We start from the raw sequence: 13,135 nt of genomic DNA, 5'->3' as shown, positions 1-13,135 counted from the left end.
ATTATTATTATTATGATTATTATTGTTATTGTTATTTTTAGTATTCTAATTATTATTATATGTATATGTATCCTAATGGTTATTATTACTATTATCATAAATATAAGTAGTATATCAATTATTATTATTGTTAGTATTATATCATTATTATGATACCAAGAAGATTAAACATGTTAAAAAATGCAAACGTATTTAAAAGATGCTATGATATAAGTTATGAAATGAGATATGATTATATGAATACATGTAAAAATTATAACTACAAACTATTGTTATAAGAAACTATAGTCATTAGTTTATAAATTAAATACGAAGATTATGATTATTATGACTATGAATATAAAGGTTTTAATAATACAGTTAAGTTTACAAATATAAAAATTTTGGATATAAATATTATTATGAAACGATTAAAATTCTAATTAAAGTATGTTTTAAAGGAATTATTAGAAGTCTTATAATTATTGTTATCATAATTATCTTTATAAAACTTAGTATTATTATCATTATTAATATCAGAAGTTTCATTAACATTATTATTATCACTTTTATCATTAATATCATATAGTATCAATATTATTACTAATACTAGTATTATTATAAATATTAATTTCATAAACAAATGATCTTCATATAAGAAGATATATTTAATATACTTAACTTAATTATTTTAATATTACTATATATAAAATAAAGATATAAAGATAAATAACGAAACGTATAAATTATTAAAAAAATAACAATTTCATCACTAATAATAATATATAAATTTATTTGTAAGACCCGAATATTTTATTGTACAATTGTGTGTATAAGTTATTCAAGTTGTGGGGTTTAGGTTGTATTTAATTAAAAGGCAAAAGAAGCTGAACTGGGCATTTGGCGAGCCGCGCGGCCTTATGGCGCGCCGCGCCATTACGGGCTGACAGCTCACTTTATTTTTAATCAAGATATTTTGAGGGCATTTTGGTAAAACCACTTAAGGTCCGACTTTAAGGCTTGGGATCAGTTTTGGTGAGCCCCATTACTCCATTTTCACCCACTTTATCATCATCCATTAATTCTAGTGAGAGAGAGTGATTCAAGAGTGAGAAAGCTCCATTTAAGGAAGAAGAAGCTCATTTCGGGTTAGAGCTCGGGTATTAAAGTTGTTCATCTCCTCTTTTGCTACGTTTTGATAGTTGTGGTAAGCCCTAAACCTAACTTCCTTATTTTAATTGTATAAGAGTTAGGGTTTGTGTAAGTGATGAACATTAAAACCCATTTGCTAGTAATTTGGGGGTTTTGGGTGAATTTGGGTCATGTACACCCAAAGATGACTAATTAGGGTTTTCAAAGTATCAAATTATGTTTATGAGCCTAAATTAGTTAGTAAAATTGCTAGCACACCTATATGTATGTAAATGAGTGTTGTGTGGGTTAGTGGATGACCCGAAATGGGTGTGTTGACCTTAAAATTGGTCAAATGGGTCAAGGTGGACCTAAGTTAGTTAATGTTTGTGATTAAGACCTAAACCTTGTTTTGAAATGTGTTTTAAACCCATCTTGGTTAATGATTAGGGTTTTGGTGTGTGTTGACCCGAAATTAGGGTTAAGGGTGCCAATGGGTCAAAAATTTCACCTTGGGTCAAAATGACTTTAGAATGGAAAGAATTGGTTGACCGACTTGAGTTTGCAATTGATAATATGTATAATGTGATAGGTACGTTACTTTGAGGTTTCGCAAGCTCGGGTACCTTTTCACAAGAGATTTTGAGGTGAGTGGAATAATTATATGCGTAGGTATATAATGTATCTATTTGTTGTAGCGTGAAATGTGAAGTGTCGAGGTGCTAAGACACCACGTTTCACGTGATGAGTGAAGCATCGAGGTGTTAAGATGCCACTCGGGGTGAAGTATCGAGGTGTTAAGATGCCACCTAGGAGTGTAGTGTCGAGGTGTTAAGACACCACTCCGTAAAATAATGAGTGAAGCATCGAGGTGTTAAGATACCACTTGGGGTGAAGTGTCGAGGTGTTAAGGTGCCACCCTAGGGGTTAGTGGTACGAGGTGTTAAGTACCCTAACGGATATTGTGAACATCGATGGCGTTTTCGCGAGCGCCGTTCCCTTGTACGATTGGTTAACCATGGTCGTTTGTGTTGTAAGCACTTTATATTATTCGAGTTATATTTATATGCGATTGCTATGCTAGCTCGTGGTATGGGAAGTTACTAGCTTGGTATTTGAGACATTAAGCTAATTGTGTTTGCTAGCATGATTGCGGTATATGTGTAAGTGTATGCAAGTAGGTATAATTATATATTTATTCGTATAATTATTGCATTCACTAACCTTTGCTTACCCTCTCGTTGTTTACCATTTTTATAGGTTCGGTTGTGGACAAGGGTAAGGGCATTGTCTTGGATTAGAGTTTTCGTCGTTGATTAGGGGACGCTTTTTGGATGCGTTGGCTTTTTGGAGTTTGACCAAGACTTGGGTAGTTTAATCCCAAATGCCATGCTCATAGTGTAGTTTGGAACTTAAACTTTTTGGTGGTCGAAACTCAGGATTTGTATTAAACGCGTAACTCGGGTCGATGTGGGCCCCGCTTTGTAAAACTCATTTTTATGTTTGAATTGTGTTAGTTTTACATATTTGAATATGTTGTTAAAAGCGTTTTGTCTAATTATGTTGGGAAGTGACCAATTTTTTTAGCATTTCAAGACTTTTTGGACAGACCAGAATGGAGCGCCGCGCGGCCATCTGGCGCGCCGCGCCATATGCTGTTCCAGCAAAAAAAAAATTGCTATTTTCACGCGGGTTGTTCGTGGTTTGGTTTGGGTCGTTACAAGTGGTATCAGAGCATGGTCTAAGGGATTTAGGTGGCTTGAGATAGGCGCCTAGACTTAGACTTTTGTGTGCGCGTTATGCGGAACTTGTAGGACTTTGGGTCGGATAGGGTTTTGGTTAGTGCATAGGTTTATGTGAACTAATCATGCGCTATTGTTTTGTGTGGTATTTGAAATCGTCAAGCGAGATAGACGTGGTACTAGTGAGTTAATGCGATGTGCTCGCGTAACAATGATTAGCTACCATTGTTACGGGTTCAAATCGTGTCAAACAAGCGATGTACGACGATTGTTGAGCAAGACGGGGTAGAGTGGTGTATATGTGTATACATATGGGTTAAGTCCTTTCATTTTGTTGCTTAATTTACTTCATTTTATAGAATGAAGATGAGAAATGGACATGACACCAATGACGGAGGTACGAGTGAGGACGTTGAACTCACGGCCAAGGTTGAGGCCATCTTTAAAAGGCTAAAAAGGGATTTTTCTTGACGACGTTCGAAAGGTCTTCCAAGAGTCGGTCGATGAAAAAGTGACCGAAATGATCAATGATCGAATGAAAGCCGCAATAGAGGAGGCTTTAGAGGCTAGAAACATTTATCCTCGAGGCGAAGGGGGTGAAGGTAATGGTGGGGGTGGAAGGCGGGACTTCCACTACAAAAATTTCAAGGATACTCAACCTCCGATGTTTAATGGGGTGCGAGATCCGTTGAAAAGCACGTGTTGGATTTCCGATATCGAGGAGGCTTTCCGTACCGCGGAGTGTCCTCCCGAAAGGAAGGTGAGGTATGGTTCTAGTATGTTGAGGGAAGAAGCCAAGTTGTGGTGGGACGACAAAATCAACTTATTTGGTGAAGAGCAATGCATGAACTTGACATGGGAGGAGTTTAAGAAGGAATTCTTGAAAGAATAGCGAACTTCTTCCGATCTTGATAGAATCTGGGACGAGTTGCACCATTTGCAACAAGGTTCAATGGACTTGGTCACACTCAAGTCTACCTTTTTGGCAAAAACTCTTTTTTGTCCGGAATATGTGGGTGACGATCACAAGCTAATGAAAGATTTCTACCGTACTTTGAATGATGAGTTCAAGGGCAAGATTAGTCGGGGTATGGCTAAGTCTTTTGATGAGTTATTTGAATTGGCCCAGGGTTTTGAGCAGGATGTTCCAAGAAAAAGCGATTTCACGTTTTTCAAAAGAAAGTTTGAAGGTTCTAGTCATTCTAACTTTTCAAACAAGAAGAACAAGAACAAGAAGGGTTCCGAGAGTGTTAATAGCGTGAAGAAGGGCGCTTCCGGGGGTTTTTCTTATACGTGCTACAATTGTGGCAACCGGGTCATATGGCTCGTGAATGTCCTAAACCGTCTTTCGGAAACAAGGTCACTTGTTTTAATTGCGGAAAAGAAGGGCATAAGAAACCGGAGTGTCCCGATTTGCGAAACGATAATGTGAAGCGATTAGAGAAGGCGGCGGGTACGGCTAGGGGTCGCAACTATTTGATGACCAATGATGAAGCCAAACAATCGAACGAAGTTGTCTCGGGTACTTTCATGGTTAATTCTAATCCGGCAAGGATTCTCTTCGATAGTGGTGCAAATTTGTCGTTTGTGTCTCCTAAATTTGTGCCTAAACTAAATAGACAGTTAGCTAAGTTAAGTCGTTCGGTAGAAGTCAAAATAGCGGACGGCAAGATGGTGCTAGTGGTCGATGTGTGTAAAAATTGTGATGTTGTGTTTGGTGGCGAAAACTTTAAGATAGATCTCATTCCGATGACTTTGGGAGACTTTGATATTGTTGTGGGTATGGATTGGCTCGATCGTAATAGAGCCGATATTACATGTCATGAAAAATTTATTCGTGTGAAGACCCCAAGTGGGGGAGAGTTAATTATTCACGGTGATAAGCGTAGAAGACTTGTGCCGATATGCACTTTTGCACGGGCACGTCGTTTCCTTGTTAGTGGTGGCATGGCCTTTCTTGCCCATGTTGTTGATACTCGTGATGAGCCACCACCCATTCGTGAAATTCCGGTGGTTAGTGAATTCGAAGACGTTTTTCCGGACGAGTTACCGGGTGTTCCGGCGGAAAGACAAGTTGAATTTCGCATTGAGTTGGTTCCTGGGGCTACCCCCATTGCTAAAACTCCTTATCGTTTAGCGCCGACGGAAATGCAAGAATTGTTAAATCAAACCGAAGAGTTGCTCGAGAAGGGTTTTATTCGACCGAGTGCTTCTCCATGGGGCGCTCCGGTTTTATTTGTGAAGAAGAAGGATGGTAGTATACGGATGTGCATCGATTACCGGGAGTTGAATAAAGTGACAATCAAGAATCGTTATCCATTGCCTCGGATCGACGATTTGTTTGACCAACTCCAAGGTGCGACGTATTTCTCAAAGATTGACCTACGGTCCGGCTATCATCAAATGCGGGTCCGTGAGGAAGATATTGAGAAGACGGCTTTTCGAACGCGTTATGGGCATTTTGAGTTTGTGGTAGTGCCTTTTGGTCTCACGAATGCACCGGCGGCATTCATGGATCTTATGAACCGACTGTGCCAACCTATGTTGGACAAGTCGGTAATTGTGTTCATTGACGACATACTAGTCTACTCGAAAAGTATGAACGAACATGAACGTCATTTGCGTGGAGTATTGAAGACGTTACGAAAGGAGAAGTTGTATGCTAAGTTCTCCAAATGCGAATTTTGGCTATGGGAGGTTCAATTCCTTGGCCACATTGTGAACAAAGACGGCATTCAAGTAGATTCGGGGAAGATAGAGACGGTGAAGAGTTGGAGACAACCGACTACGCCTACGGAAGTCCGAAGTTTTCTCGGATTGGCCGATTATTATCGACGGTTTATCCAAGACTTTTCTAAGATCGCTTCTTCACTGACGAAATTGACGAGGAAGAACGCGAGATTTACTTGGGAGAATGAGCAAGAAATTGCTTTTCAATTGCTAAAAGAGAAGTTGTGTCAAGCTCCGGTGTTAGTTTTGCCAGAAGGAGTGGAAGACATGACGGTTTATTGTGATGCTTCGCTAAATGGGCTCGGGTGTGTTCTTATGCAAAGGGGTAAAGTCATCGCTTATGCCTCTCGACAATTAAAGGAACACGAGACGAGATATCCGACTCATGATCTTGAGTTGGCGGCGGTTGTGCATGCGTTGAAAATTTGGCGACATTACTTGTATGGTGTTAAGAGTACGATTTATTCGGATCATAAGAGCTTGAAACATCTCTTTAACCAACGAGATTTGAATTATCGTCAACGTAGGTGGATGGATGTGGTAAAAGATTATGATTGTGAAATACTTTATCATCCGGGCAAGGCGAATGTGGTCGCGGATGCGTTAAGTCGAAAGAGTCATCATCCGGCGTTACGATTGGGATTGTTACGTATGATTATTACTAACGATTTTCTTGAAAAACTTGGTGTGATTCAAATAGAGGCTTACGTTCACAACAAGCATGCGTAGCGAATTGTGGGGCAATCGGAATTCATTACTATGGGTTCGCGTGGTTTGTTGTCCTTTCAAGGAAGAGTGTGGGTGCCTAAGATGGGTGAGTATCGACAAGTGCTACTTGATGAAGCACATAAGTCAAAGTATTCCATTCATCCGGGCGCAACGAAGATGTATCTTGATTTGAGGAAGGATTATTGGTGGCCGGGCATGAAACGTGATGTTGCAAAGTATGTTGAACAATGCGTCACGTGTTTGCAAGTTAAGGCCGAGCACCAAAAGCCGTATGGTAAGTTACAACCATTGGAAATCCCGAAATGGAAATGGGAGCACATTACCATGGATTTCATCACAAAGTTACCTAAAACGGCGAGAACCCAATTTGATTCTATTTGGGTTATAGTTGATCGATTGATGAAAAGTGCTTTGTTTCTTCCCATTCGGGAAGCGATATCGTCGGAGACATTGGCTAAGTTGTTTATCAAGGAAGTCATCTCGCGACACGGAGTTCCTATATTGATTATTTCGGATCGAGATACTCGCTTTACATCTCGGTTTTGGGAAAAGTTTCATGAAGATATGGGTAAACAATTGAAATTGAGCACGGCGTATCATCCTCAAACGGACGGTCAAACCGAACGTACGAATCAAACTTTGGAGGATATGTTACGGGCGTGTATTATTGATTTTGGTGGTAGTTGGGATGAGCACTTACCTTTGGTGGAATTCTCGTACAATAATAGTTATCATACTAGTATTGGGATGCCACCTTATGAGATCCTATATGGACGAAGGTGTCGAACTCCAATTTGTTGGGGTGAAGTGGGTCAAAGGGAAATCGGGAGTACCGATTTGGTTTTGGAGACGAATAACAAGATTGATATTATTCGGGATCATTTGAAGAAGGCTCAAGATAGACAAAAGTCGTATGCCGATAAACGTAGACGAACGATCGAATTTCAAGAAGGAGACATGGTAATGCTTAAGGTTTCGCCATGGAAGGGTATTATTCGATTTCGAAAACGGGGAAAGTTAGCTCCTCGGTTTATTGGGCCATTCAAAGTTTTATCTCGTGTTGGTAAAGTTGCATATCGATTGGAATTACCCGAAGAACTTGCGGGGATCCATAACACATTTCATGTTTCCCACCTCCGTAAGTGTCTTGCGGATGATTCTTCATGGATGCCTTTAGACGAAATTGAGCTAAACAATAAGTTGGAATATGTTGAAGAGCCGATTGCTATACTTGATGAGAAGGTGAAAATGTTGCGTAACAAGGAGGTGAGAACTTTTAAGGTTCAATGGCGTCGGAGTAAAGGTTCCGAGTTTACATGGGAACCCGAAGAATTCGTGTTGGTTTATCTTCCTTCTTGTCATGCGGCTTGGATCGCGAGGACGCGCTCCGAATTAAGTGGGGGAGAGTTGTAAGACCCGAATATTTTATTGTACATTTGTGTGTATAAGTTATTCAAGTTGTGGGGTTTAGGTTATATTTAATTAAAAGGCAAAAGATGCTGAACTGGGCATTTGGCGCGTCGCGCGGCCTTATGGCGCGCCGCGCCATTACGGGCTGACAGCTCACTTTATTTTTAATCAAGATATTTTGAGGGCATTTTGGTAAAACCACTTAAGGTCCGACTTTAAGGCTTGGGATCAGTTTTGGTGAGCCCCAATACTCCATTTTCACCCACTTTATCATCATCCATTAATTCTAGTGAGAGAGTGATTCAAGAGTGAGAAAGCTCCATTTAAGGAAGAAGAAGCTCATTTCGGGTTAGAGCTCGGGTATTAAAGTTGTTCATCTCCTCTTTTGCTACGTTTTGATAATTGTGGTAAGCCCTAAACCTAACTTCCTTATTTTAATTGTATAAGAGTTAGGGTTTGTGTAAGTGATGAACATTAAAACCCATTTGCTAGTAATTTGGGGGTTTTTGGGTGAATTTGGGTCATGTAGACCCAAAGATGACTAATTAGGGTTTTCAAAGTATCAAATTATGTTTATGAGCCTAAATTAGTTAGTAAAATTGCTAGCACACCTATATATATGTAAATGAGTGTTGTGTGGGTTAGTGGATGACCCGAAATGGGTGTGTTGACCTTAAAATTGGTCAAATGGGTCAAGGTGGACCTAAGTTAGTTAATGTTTGTATTAAGGCCTAAACCTTGTTTTGAAATGTGTTTTAAACCCATCTTGGTTAATGATTAGGGTTTTGGTGTGTGTTGACCCGAAATTAGGGTTAAGGGTGTCAATGGGTCGAAAATTGCACCTTGGGTCAAAATGAATTTAGAATGGAAAGAATTGGTTGACCGACTTGAGTTTGCAATTGATAATATGTATAATGTGATAGGTACGTTACTTTGAGGTTTCGCAAGCTCGGGTACCTTTTCACAAGAGATTTTGAGGTGAGTGGAATAATTATATGCGTAGGTATATAATGTATCTATTTGTTGTAGCGTGAAATGTGAAGTGTCGAGGTGCTAAGACACCACGTTTCACGTGATGAGTGAAGCATCGAGGTGTTAAGATGTTACTCGGGGTGAAGCATCGAGGTGTTAAGATGCCACCTAGGAGTGTAGTGTCGAGGTGTTAAGACACCACTCCGTAAAATAATGAGTGAAGCATCGAGGTGTTAAGATGCCACTCGGGGTGAAGTGCCGAGGTGTTAAGGTGCCACCCTAGGGGTTAGTGGTACGAGGTGTTAAGTACCCTAACGGATGTTGTGAACACCGATGGCGTTTTCGTGAGCGCCGTTCCCTTGTACGATTGGTTAACCATGGTCGTTTGTGTTGTAAGCATTTTATATTTTTCGAGTTATATTTATATGCGATTGCTATGCTAGCTCGTGGTATGGGAAGTTACTAGCTTGGTATTTGAGACGTTAAGCTAATTGTGTTTGCTAGCATGATTGCGATATATATGTAAGTGTATGCAAGTAGGTATAATTATATATGTATCCGTATAATTATTGCATTCACTAAGCTTTTCTTACTCTCTCGTTGTTTACCATTTTTATAGGTTCGGTTGTGGACAATGGTAAGGGCATTGTCTTGGATTAGAGTTTTCGTCGTTGATTAGGGGACGCTTTTTGGATGCGTTGGCTTTTTGGAGTTTGACCAAGACTTGGGTAGTTTAATCCCAAACGCCATGCTCATAGTGTAGTTTGGAACTTAAACTTTTTAACTCAGGATTTGTATTAAACGCGTAACTCGGGTCGATGTGGGCAGTGGCGAATCTAGAGCTTCGAAAACGAACTAGATAGTGGGGTCCTCAAGTGTGTTATGTCAAATTTGGTCCAGTTTTATACTAATTTTACACTAAATTTACATAATTAGTGGGGTCCTAGGACACCCGTAAAAGGGCCTAGATTCGCCCTTGGATGTGGGCCCCGCTTTGTAAAACTCATTTTTATGTTTGAATTGTGTTAGTTTTACATATTTGAATATGTTGTTAAAAGTGTTTTGTCTAATTATGTCGGGAAGTGACCAATCTTTTTAGCATTTCAAGACTTTTTGGACAGACCAGAATGGCGCGCCGCGCGGCCATCTGGCGCGCCGCGCCATATGGTGTTCCAGCAAAAAAAAATTATTTGCTATTTTCACGCGGGTTGTTCGTGGTTTGGTTTGGGTCGTTACATTATTCGATTACAAATATACGTTTTAATATATATACAAATGATATAGGTTCGTGAATCCAAGGCCAACCCTGCAATTGTTCAATGTCGTCATATGTATTTTTACTACAAAATACAGTACAGTGAGTTTCATTACTCCCTTTTTAAATGCTTTTGCAATATATATTTTTGGGACTGAGAATACATGCGCTGCTTTTATAACTGTTTTACGAAATAGACACAAGTACGTGAAACTACATTCTATGGTTGAATTATCGAAATCGAATATGCCCCTTTTTATTAAGTCTGGTAATCTAAGAATTAGAGAACAGACACCCTAATTGACGCGAATCCTAAAGATAGATCTATTGGGCCTAACAAACCCCATCCAAAGTACCGGATGCTTTAGTACTTCGAAAGTTATATCATATCCGAAGGGTGTCCCGGAATGATGGGGATATTCTTATATATGCATCTTGTTAATGTCGGTTACCAGGTGTTCAATCCATATGAATGATATTTTTGTCTCTATGTATGGGACGTATATTTATGAGAAATGGAAAATCTTGTGGTCTATTAAAATGATGGAATTGATTGTTTTGATAAACTAATGAACTCACCAACCTTTTGGTTGATACTTTAAAGCATGTTTATTCTCAGGTACGAAAGAAATCTTCCGCTGTGCATTTGCTCATATTAGAGATATTACTTGGAATCATTCATGACATATTTCAAAAGATGTTGCATTCGAGTCGTTGAGTTCATCAAGATTATTATTAAGTCAATTATATTTGGATATATTATGAAATGGTATGCATGCATGTCAACTGTCAATGTAATAAAAGTTTGTCTTTTCAAAATCGAATGCAATGTTTGTAAAATGTATCATTTAGAGGTCAAGTACCTCGCGATGTAATCAACTATTGTGAATCTTTTGTAATCGATATGGACTTCGTCCAGATGGATTAGGACGGGTCGCTTCAATGCGGCTCTCCCAAATAGGGTTTAGACTCCTGATCTCTTAACCCTAAAGATACACATAAACTGATATATATATATAGACGACATAGACTTAGGTTGCCCTAATGGGCCTATCGACATGAATAGCCCAACAGTTACATATGCTCCTATAACTGATCAGTTTCACGTGTGTATATAAACTAGTTGTACAATGTATGAAAAGACGTTATTCGCCCAGTGACGGCCATACAAAATATGCATCAACAGAGTACGACATGCTTTTCCTCAACGAGTAGGCGCAAGTTCGATTCCAAGAGTCGGGATCTAATTGGTAATGTCAACAATTAGCTTTTCGGAGGGAGTTTTCCCAACTTTCAAACGTACTATCAGGGTTGTTGTGCTTTGAATTTTCCTCCTAACGCGTGTGTGAATGGGTATACAATCGCGAATGTGGTTTTTTTTTTTTTTTTTTTTTAAAGGAAAGGCTCCAAAGTGATGTTGGTGACAATTACATCGCGAATGTGGTTTAATTCTCTCTGAGTGATATTGATACTGCCGTAATAAAAAAAAATAAAACAATAGGATAACTTTATACGTACCTAGAATAAAGCCCAAGGATAACTTGTGTTCATTTTTATGATCATATAAAGAAGATGTACAATTTAGGATTCCGTCTATCTTCTATAATCACACTGACCTCCGCTATCCATGCACCTTGCACACTCTTCCTTAACTACGTACAAACACACATATTACTATATAAGTTGTATACTGTATAAAAGAATATTCATGTTAAAAAACAAATACACCCAAGTATCAAAATGTCTTTTTTTTTTTTTTTTTTTTTTAATCAATATGTCTTAATGCATTCATAGATTTTGTTAGTTTTATTACTTACCAACGCATCCGTCTTCTAAATACGGGTTTCCATCATAAATCTCACTTAGATAACACGTCCCGGTGTCCACTCGGGTATAATTACTACCGATCGTTATTGTTTTATAATGATCAGTAAAATCATAATATTCATTACTTTTACAACAACTGATTGCAGAAAAGTCAAGTTGAGACAGAGTCCAAAAAATTGATACCGGAACAACATCTTTGATATTACCAAAACTTCTTTTATGAACAGATGAATTTTCATTCACAATAAACGCAGTCCCACAAGATTTATCTCCACCCATAAGTTTCACCGCGTACGATTTCAGGCTATAAGGAAGTGGTGTTTAGCAACAAGTAATGCCAAAACATTTATCTTTCTCGTTAATAACATGACTACTATTATCAATGGCACAACTCGATGAACACCCGCCGATCACATTCCCTTTGTCCAAAATGAAAGCATTACCACACCCCTTAAGAATAAGTATATTCTCATAATCGGCGAACCAAAAAGGGCTTTCCATCAAGATCGACACCAGCGGCGGAACTTGAACCCGACTACAGAGGGGGCGAGTCTAAAAATTTAATAAATTTTTCATTGTCAGCAGGGGCGAACACTAAAAAAAACCTTATTTTTTGGTAAAAAAAAAAATTTTAGTGTAAAATTTTTTTTCCCGTTAAATCCAGGGGGGGCGGATACCCCTTTGGGTTGCTCTATGTTCCGCCACTGATCGACACTATTTATATCTTGAACATGATTTTGGCAACCTAAGGTTGTTGCCACCGTTGGCGTATTAACAACGACTGTTTGATTTTCCAAGTAAACATGCATGATTTGGAGGTGGTTGAGTTTAGATAGATATGGAATCAAAGAGTTGCACTCAACAACGTACCAATTGTTGATGGAGCACTTTGACCCGATACCAAACGGATATGGGATCGTCACGTTCCCGCACTTATCAATACACCCATGTTTGGCATAATGAGGAACTATAGCTTGAGATTTTGTTAATGGAAGGAATATAAGTAAAAAGTAGGCTTGAAGTAACTTCATTTTTGTTAGGAGCTAAGTATAATTTAATAAGGTTGATAACAGAAATTGTAAATTTGTAACCTTTTATAATTGATAGTGGGAGTGATTTAAGGACCCTACTTGGAAATTATTGGATCGGCGACCCAAGAGAGTCTACGCCGTGCAAAATACACTAAAATTCACTAATTCTTTGGGGAGTTTTTTTCCTTGAAGATTACGATGAGAAGCAATCATTCATTGGTAGAACTATAGAAAGACTTAATAAAAAATTTATAAATAGTATTCGGTTTTGTTTGATGAGTTTATTTTTAAGACTTTTCGAGTTATTAGGAAGACTAGATTATAGAGAG

At 38.7% G+C, this 13,135-nt stretch overlaps 1 pseudogene; it reads right to left on the bottom strand.

Annotated features, from left to right (window-relative positions):
* LOC139902964 (wall-associated receptor kinase-like 1) overlaps positions 1-12,817 on the bottom strand; it is a 254,338-nt pseudogene extending 241,521 nt beyond the window's left edge.
* Between the last annotated feature and the right edge of the window lie 318 nt (positions 12,818-13,135).

The sequence above is a fragment of the Rutidosis leptorrhynchoides genome, chromosome 3, assembly GCF_046630445.1.
Source record: "Rutidosis leptorrhynchoides isolate AG116_Rl617_1_P2 chromosome 3, CSIRO_AGI_Rlap_v1, whole genome shotgun sequence".
In the NCBI taxonomy this organism is placed as follows: domain Eukaryota; kingdom Viridiplantae; phylum Streptophyta; class Magnoliopsida; order Asterales; family Asteraceae; genus Rutidosis; species Rutidosis leptorrhynchoides.
This window is presented reverse-complemented; position numbering and strand designations above follow the sequence as displayed.